At 45.4% G+C, this 8992-nt stretch overlaps 1 protein-coding gene across 7 annotated transcripts in view; it reads right to left on the bottom strand.

The window, feature by feature from the left end:
- Positions 1-150, bottom strand: part of Arntl (aryl hydrocarbon receptor nuclear translocator like) — a 95694-nt gene extending 95544 nt beyond the window's left edge. For all 7 annotated transcript variants that reach the window (XM_023719390.1, XM_023719393.1, XM_023719391.1 and 4 more), the window contains exon 1: positions 28-150. The gene's annotated coding sequence lies outside the window, so the exon portion shown is untranslated. The remainder of the gene's footprint in view (positions 1-27) is intronic.
- Positions 151-8992: the final 8842 nt, after the last annotated feature.

The following is an 8992-nucleotide window of genomic DNA, read 5'->3' as shown; positions in this document are numbered from 1 at the left end:
CGGGGCCGCAGCCGGCTCGACACTCACCGAGGCTCGCCGGGAGCGCTCGCGCCCGCGCCCGCGCCCGCACTCGGATCCCGCGGCGGTGGCGGCGGTGAGTCCGGCGCGGGTAAACAGGCACCTCCGTCCCTGACCTACTTTCTGCCTTCCCTAAATGTCGCACCACTAACCTACTTTCCGACCAATCCGCTCCCCGCCGGCCCAGGCCCGGCCCCCCGCCCACCAATCGCTGTGCCCAACCCCCCTTCCCCGCCCACCAATGGAGGAGCAGCTGAGCCCGGATACCTGCCTCTTTTCGCTAACCAATCAGAGTGCGTGAAGGGAGCCGGCCTCGGCGGCCGCTTCTGACCAATCCGCGCGCTATTTGGCAGTCCGTTGGCCAATGGGGTGACGGCCTGGGCAGTCACTGGCCAATGGTGAGGCGGCGGAGGCCAGGTTACCTGCTACTTTCCCGCCACCAATCCCTTGGCGCACAAGAGCGCACTCCCTAAAGCGAAGGCCAATCCACGCGCGTTCTGTGGTTTGCGCATCCCGCCCTCTCTCTGTCCCCTCAGGTCTCCCGTTCGGTTTGGCCACTGCGGGTGCGGGTTCTGCGCTTTCCTGGTCGGCTGGGTCGCCCCTCTTCTGGGTCCCGGCCGGCGCCTGACTGCCCGCTGTCCTCGATCCTCCCTTCCTGCTCGAGGCAGCCTGAGGAAACGCAGCTTCTTCCCTCTTCCCTCCCTCCGACTCCATCTAGGAAACTAATTTTAGGAGCGCAGAGCGCCAGACTCTTCCTAGAACCCCGAAGTCCAAAACCGGAGGACGAGTGCTCGGTGTTTCTAGAAGGCTTCGCTACCTTGAGACTGCGAGGGTTCTCAGTTCTTTTCGCGCGCTTTGACCTCCAGGTGTCCCGCAGAGCTGTCATTATAGATCCGCAGAGGACCCTCCCGCGCGGGGCGGTTCCCCGGCGTCCCCTTCCCAGGCCAAGTCCTGGCCGCTGACTGTTGTGTGGTAGACCTCGTCCCGGAGGCCACGCTGTGCCCTGCACAAGGCTGTCTGGACGTGGAGACGGAAAGGAAAGGAAAGGAATGCTACGGAAAATGCGAAGTCCGTAACGTGCGACTTAGGTCTCAGCGCAGAGACTTTCATTTTTGCATCTCTAGCACTTGGCCGAGGGCCACTAGCACGAAGCACTCCCAGCCCTTCTAAAACTTAAGCTCCCTGGAAAGGATGGCGGCTCCTTTTAAAATTCGTGCCCTGGCCCCCTTTAGTACTTTACGGGGGGGGGGGGGGGGGAGCCACACCTAGCCACAGCTCCCTGAGTGTTTCTTATCTAAATAGAATGCAAGCAAATGGAATTAAACCACTTGGCCCAATTCTGTGACCCTGAATGGCCCCAGACTCCAAAAGTCCTGAGTTGTAAGGGTTGTGGAAGCTATTGCCCGCCCCCAGGGCTTCCCCGCACCTTCAGTGTGTCCTGCTTGCTATGCACCGGGTGCAGACTGTTTGCTAGGCCAACCGACTTTCTTGGTACTTTCTATTTTTCCTCAGTTTACCATGTGGAAGGAATCTCATTGCTGGTCCTGTGTCTCTACCCCAGATCCTGAGATGACCTCTCTCTGTAAGGGCACTATATCAGAGTAATTGAAGGGAGATTGTGGACAAGATAAGGGAGCTCGGTTGGATGCTAGGGTCATCAGCTGCGCTAATAACCAGCTAAATAACCATTACCTAAGATGCTAACTAATGAATCCTTGTCCACCAGAAGGAAGGGAAGGAAGGGTGGAGGGAACCAAAATTCGGGGAGCCTTAACTCTGTGCCAGGCATTGGGGTTAAACACTTCCCTGTGTTTTCTCCTAGAATCCTCACCACCACCCTGTGAGAAAGCTGTTGCCCCATTTCACAGATGAGAAACTGAAACTTAGCTGGCACAGTGTCACACAGTAGGGGGCAGAGTCATGATTCCAACCAGAGCTTTTTCACCCCAAAGCCTCCGTACTGAAAGCAATCAGGATGCCCAGAGGCTCTGTCCCAGGCTCAGAGGTCAGGTCTTCAGTGTCCTGAGTGAAAAGCCACAGTGCTTGCATGACACTCCCCAGTGACACAAAGCATCCCATTACTTAACATCAGTCAAATCCCATAAGGAACAGTGGACTGCCTCTAAGAGGGGTTCACATGGGGTCCCATCCTGAAAGGCCAGTTGTTCCAAGGCAGGTTAGGAGCACAGGTGTTTCAACAGTTAGTGCTCATAAGAGCAACAGAGGGTCATAAGGAAAACACAAGTTCACCTGAGCCCACGGAGAACTGTGGCTGCCAGAATACAGGAAAACTGTCAGGCCGGGGAGATGGCTCAGTAGAATAAGTGCTTGCCTAGCAAGCACAAGGGCCTGAGTTCAATTCCCGGTTCTGAAAAAAAAAAAAAGGAAAGTTGTCTCCAGCTGCATTGGTAGAAGCCAGATACAAAGCAAGTTGTGTGCTGTTCTGTGGCAAGTGAGAAATTACCTATATGCCCTAGGAGAGGGACCAGGATGTACAGAGCTAGAAACTAGGTTTTAGGAGGGAAGATTACAGGCAGTGTGAGGTTTTGCCCTAGGGGGTGCAAGGTAAGTTCCATGGTATATCTGAAGAGCTGTCAAATAGATAAGAAATTGGATTTATTTTCTAGGGTCCTAAGAGATGGAACAGGGACCATTGAGATGAAAGTCTAGAATGAATCAATACATAGAATTTTCTGACAACTTGAACCTCCTGTATCTTAAGAAGTTGGACACAGAAAGTGTCCGGGTAAGAACTGGATGACCATGTGGGGCAAGGAGAGACAGAAGAGATGTCGTTTAGGACTCCACCACTCAGACAGGAGGCCATTAATCCTTATACCTTGGTTTTCATCTTGTAGTGGTTCTTACTTTCCTTCCCTCAGTGACCAGGAGACTGTCTCTCCTCACATATGCCTGTCTGCCCAGGCCACGTGTGGTTATACTTTCTGTGGTGTTTCTGCCTGTTGAAGACCCCAAACACCTTCACCTTCCGCTGGCACCCACTTTCTACAATACTAATTGGTCATTTAACTGGGCACTGCTAATGTCCCAATATTGTTCTCATTCTAAAATTCACTAGACCTGAATGAAATCATATGAACACAAGGAAAAAGAAAAAAATATATTGAGTGCCTACTTGACATACATTTAATAGAAATCTCACATTATCCCTAGAAGTTCCTATGCTTGCTTTCAGTTCTTCCTAGTTGGATCAGTTTTATCCAGTTTCTTAACTTCTTTCTATTTGAGTTGCCTCATCTGTAAAATGGGTTTGATTCAAGAACTAAATGAGGTCATAGATGGAAAGCTCTTTTATGTGTTTGGTACAGGGTCACACTATGCAGCTCAGACTCATAGTGATCCTCCTGTTTTCAGCCTCCCAGCTCTGGGATTATAGGCGTGTGCCACCACACCCAGACTTAGTGGCCAGCTCAGTGCACCGTGGGGGCAGGACTAGCGCAGGATGTAGTGCCAGGGATTGAACCCTAGTCACTGTGTTTGCCTAAGCAGGCGCTTAGTCCACTGAGCTATCTCACCAGCCCAGAAAGCTCTTAATATATCACTTGACACACAGTGACAACCAAGGAACAGTTAAACACAACTTTTACTTAACATAAAAAAGTGAAAAGGTGAAGAAAGGAAGAAAGAAGAACAAGGAGAGAGAACATTTAGCAAGCAGGATGGGCTACTATAGAAATAAGCTCAGCAGAACAACAAAATTGCCATGGCTGGGAAGCCAAGGGTTGCCACATTTTATGTCCTTTCCCATCTGGTCCCTCTGAAGTTGCTCTACCCCTGTATCCTGACTGTAAGTGACAAGTGACTTCATTCCAGATCAGGTTCCATGATGCAACCTGTTCCTAGCCCCTGGTCCAGGTCTTCCTAATTAACAGGTCACATCCTGTTTTCCAGCCAGCCTGCCATGCCCTAATCTCCTAACACAGGAGTTGACCTATGGGGTGGAGGTAAAGGTATCTCATGGAACCCTGTGGTAAGAATAGCAGGCCTAGAACTCATGTGAGCCTAGAACTGAGGTGTCATCAGACAAGCAAGTGGCACCCATCTCCTGCTCTCTCTAGGGTCATGTGACCTCTGAATTCAGTTTCTGTCTGCTGTCTGCCTTATGACTCTGTATCCTGTCATATTCCTCCCTGATGTACACGTGCCTTTCATGACCAGCTTTGATTGCTAGAGGCACACTGTGTGCATGCGGGGCAGGCAAAAAAGGCTCCAATAGACCATCTCCAAGGAGGGATGCCTGCTGGGTCAGGCTCCCCAGGGTCCTACAGGTGCCAGAGGCAGTAAAAGAGAAGGTAATCAGAATAAAAGTAAGAGACCCTAAAACTGGGGCCAGATTTGGAAAGTACTAGAAGAAAGTCTCAACAGACTGGTTTAGAAGCAAGATAAAGGAGAGCTACATTTGAGGAGAAGGCTTTGGCTAGAGAAAGGAGGATGTTTGATCATAGGGAAGTTGTTTTATTAAAACTGCTTTTGAAGCCATATTGACCACATGCCACTGGGGAAATTGGGTAGAAATGAGTGAAGACAGCACTTTATTAGGAACAGAGATGACTTTTTGAAGACCTTTGATATTTAGGGGGAAATTATAAAAATATAGAATTAAGCATGCCTTAGCAACTGACATGATTGAAAGAGTCTTATGTGTATGATTAGTTTGATTTTTTTTGAAGTGAGGTAGACATGTGGGTGTACAAATATGAGTGTCTTTTTAAGTAGACATTAATGATTTAACCAGAGTAAGGTCTTCCTTGGCTTTTTTCTGAATGAGATGGTCATAGCAGCTCAGAATGGAGAACAGTGATGCCTCGTTTGGAAAGTGTCCTACACCGTGCAGTTAGGTTCTAGACTACATCTTGCTTGCAGACCTGGCCAAGATTCTGGAGATCTTGGTGCTCCGGTGTGTCAGGCAAGTGTGCCAGCTACCATACCATGGCTATGCCAATGCAAAAGAAGCTTTTCTGTCTGGCTAGTGAGAGCAGAAGTGCCTGTGGCCACATCACTTGTGCAATAAATAGATGGAATCTTTAAGAACTAAAAAGAGCAAAATGTTTACCTGTATCACTAGAATGAGTAGCACTAAAATTCTCTCCCTGGAGAATATAAAATAATAAGAATCTATTCTAATTAGCAGAGCATACTGAAGTATCAAATCATTGCATTTAAGATGTCAATAACTCAAACAGAATGGTGATATGCTTTCGAGAAAGAGAAGGAAAAGATTAGGGCAATTTGACCCACTATCCTGTCAAAGCAAAATATAAAACACTGATAATTAACATAGTCTTGTATTGGCATAGAAACAGACTAGAGGGTAGATGAAAATGCTCAATGTCCAGCGATAGCCCCAAAGTATATGAAAATTGAATATAATGTAAATTTTAAGTTATTGGGGAAATACATGGATTTTTCAGTCAGTGCCCATGGAACAATATGAAAGCACATAGAAGCTGCTCCCCAGCTGGTCCTTCACTCAAATACAACTCACAGGAATTTAGGAGTTCAGTACAGAGAATGGAAGAAAGGTCGAGCAGATTTTTTATAAACTTGAAAGCCCTCCTAAGCATAGCACAAAATCAAGAGACCATAAAAATACTGGTAGATTTAACATACACACAGGCTAAATCAAACACTAACAAAAATGCTGGCCCCAAAACACTTCCAGAGCACATCACGGCGCAATGGTGGCAGCCATGAGAGGTTGAGACGCGGGTGAGGCCTCCTGCTTCTTATGAAGTTTCTCCACTTCTAGTGTCTTACTTCATTGGTTCTCTCTTTCCTTGTGGTGTTTTAAAAACAAAAGTCAACTAGCCTCCTATGCTACCCCAAGCAACAAAGTCTATTCAGTTGTTCATGGCAAACTCAGGTCTTTTACTTCTCTTACATAAAAGTCACTGATCCAATACCCGCTTAAGGAACACTCCCATCTGGTACCCGGCTGTGCACTCCTCATAAGAATAATTGCTTTTTAAATCATTGCTTTCACTTTGCAATTAGAAAACCAAACTAAGAATACCAACTGCCTTTTTCAGAAAAATTATCAATAGCTTTTTTCAGATTATAAAATCATTGTGTGGGCCGGCCAAATAGCTCAGCAGATCAAAGCACCTGCAAGCAGGCGCAGGGGCCAGGGCTTCCATCCCTGCGTCTACCAAGCTGGCCCCACCCCTGGGGCACACTGAGACAGCAATTGAGACTGGGTGTGGTGGCGCACGCCTGTAATCCCAGCTCTTGGGAGGCTGTAAACAGGCGGATCACTGCAAGTCTGATCTAGTAGTGAGACCCTGAACACCCTGTAGACCCTTCCCTAAAATACAAAAATAAATAATAAACAAAAAATAAAATCAGTGTGTTCAGTATTTGTGGCCAAAAAATCAGAAAGCACAAAGAAAAATAGAATAATCTACAATTCTTCTACGCAGACATGTTCTCTTAAAATATTGGTGGATATTCACAATGGGCTTCTTTTGTAATTCTATCTTGACTTACTTTCTGTTACACTGAACTTTCATTTAATATTCTTCTTTTCAAAATTTAGCCTATTACAAACCTTCTCCTGTGTCTTTAAGCCCTTTTCAACAACATGGTGCCCAGTGGCTGTAACATATGCGTTTGTTTTTTTTTTTTTTTTTTTTTTTTTTTTTTTTTTTTTTTTTTTTTTTTTTTTTTTTTTTGTGGAACCGGGGATTGAACTCAGTCCCTGAGCTTGCCAGGCAAGTACTTATTCCACTGAACCATCTCCCTGGCCAACATATGTGTTTGTATGGAAGAACTATGTATCATTATCCAAAACCCTCTGGATAAAAACACTCACATTAATTCAAATTGTCCTCTCATATAAATTGTTTTACAAATAACATCCTTTAGGATTTGAACTTTAGGACCTTGTAGATTAATGACCGCAGCCCATGGCTTGCCTACCCTTTATCACTGCTGTACCAGGTTTCAAAGAATCAGTTGGCATAGGAAGGAAATGAAATGTACATATTTTTCTCTTGAAAGATCTTAATAGTTCCTCCTCCTGCTTCCTTTGCTTTCTCTGCTATAAATCATATTTTAAAAGCACAAAAATATGTTAAGTGAAATAAATCAGGCACGAGAGTTTAAGTGTCACGCAGTGTCTCTAATGTGAAAATCCAAAACATAAATAAACAACAAAATAAAAGATAGATAATAGGGAATAGGGAGAGAGATCTTTTGCAAAAGGGAAAAAGAACAAGAGGCGAGGGGAGGGGCCAGGGAGATAGCCCAATAGAATAAGAGCTTACCTGGTCAACACAGGGCCCTGAGTTCAATCCCCGGTACCGCAAAACAAGAGGCAAGGGAAGAGAGAGGGGAAAGGAAGGGAGTGAAAAGCAAGTGAAGATGTACTTCCCATGAGGAATCAATTATTATATACTACAAACATGTATTAATAAAAATAAAAATTGAATATAAAGCTAAAAAAACTAAAATATATATGCATTTGAGTTCAATATAAAATGTGAAATGACTATCAAAGACTGGTTCAACATGTGGTCTTTGGGAAATTTATGACTTCATTTCTGTGTTTCAAAGGGCATTCCAGCTATCAGAAAGATTGACTGGCAATAAAATTTACTACAAATAAAGATACCCGAATCTTCAGTATGAATAGAATCATTCTGTTTTGGTTGTAATATTAATATTAATCTTTGTGCTGTGCATTTTCCTTTACTCATGTATACTGCTGACTTATGCATTTTTGCATCTGCCAGAGAGAGGCAGAGAAATGTAATCACAGGCTACCGCGCAGTCGCTGTAGACCGGATAGGTGACAGAGCTGAAAGTCGCCAGCAAAAGCAAGGCTGTCCGCTGACTCCCTCTGCCTGTGAGTTTCCCTTGTTCCCTCTGGCTCTGCCCATACGGATGTGACCCCACCTGCTTCCCTGTCCAAAGGTCACTTCCTCAGGGAAGCCTTGCCTGACCTCCCAGCCATAAAAATCTGCACCAACAGCACCCTCTACTTCCTCTTGCAAAACTCAGCCACGCTTGTGTTTTCTTGTCACCCCGACAGTCTGGAAGGCAGGGATCATGCACACCTCTTGGGTCGCCCGTCACTATCAAAGTAATTGCACATTCACAAAAACAAAGATAGTTTGAACGAATGAATAAAAAACAATGTAGAGGGGCCAGGAAGATAGCTCAGTAGAATAAGCACCTGCCTATTAAGGGTTCTGAGTTCAATCCCCAGTACTGGAGAAAAAAAAAAAGACAATATAGAGGTGGAAAGCGAGCTGTGCTTCTTGCATGGACACGCGCAAGGCATCTTCTTTCAGAAAAATACAGTGAATTCCAGCCCTCGCCTCCGTTATCCCTCGCTGGGAGAAAACTCGCTGGGCCTCTGTCTAAGATAGTGGCCTCCCATTTCATCCCACATCATTTTCGCCCCTTGTATGCTGGAATTTTCTCTATAACATTTACAGTTACCTGAAATTTTATTATGGTACAATTTATTTATTATGGGCTGTTGACTGTAAATTCTATATGGGAATAATCTGTATCACATAGAAGACAGACAATAAATATTAGCTGAATTAGAGAGGAAACGATGTCAAGCCTGGCTGCATATGCATGTAATCCCAGCTACTTAGAAGACAGAGACTGCACGTTTGAGATCAGTTTGGCAACTTAGTGAGACTCTGAGTCAAACTAAAATATGTAAGGCCAGGATGGTAGCTCAGTGGTAGAGTGCTTGGCTGCAAGAGGCCCTGGGCTCAGTCCCCAGGGAGAAAGGGGATGGGGGGTCTAGACTGCAGAATGGCACCACTGAGGCTGGAATGCTAGAGTCTAGAATGGCAAAATGGCCATTTTGGATGTCTAAATAGTCACACAAGTCAAGAGATAAATAAATAAATGAACAAATAAATATTTCCTAGGTTTTTTTTAACCTAGTTACATCCAAATACAATTATAATTTGGCACTTGTTAATTAACG

The sequence above is a fragment of the Octodon degus genome, unplaced genomic scaffold (assembly GCF_000260255.1).
Source record: "Octodon degus isolate 3935 unplaced genomic scaffold, OctDeg1.0 scaffold00067, whole genome shotgun sequence".
NCBI lineage: Eukaryota > Metazoa > Chordata > Mammalia > Rodentia > Octodontidae > Octodon > Octodon degus.
Note: the sequence above shows the minus strand (reverse complement) of the source record. Positions and strands in the feature narration are given on the sequence as shown.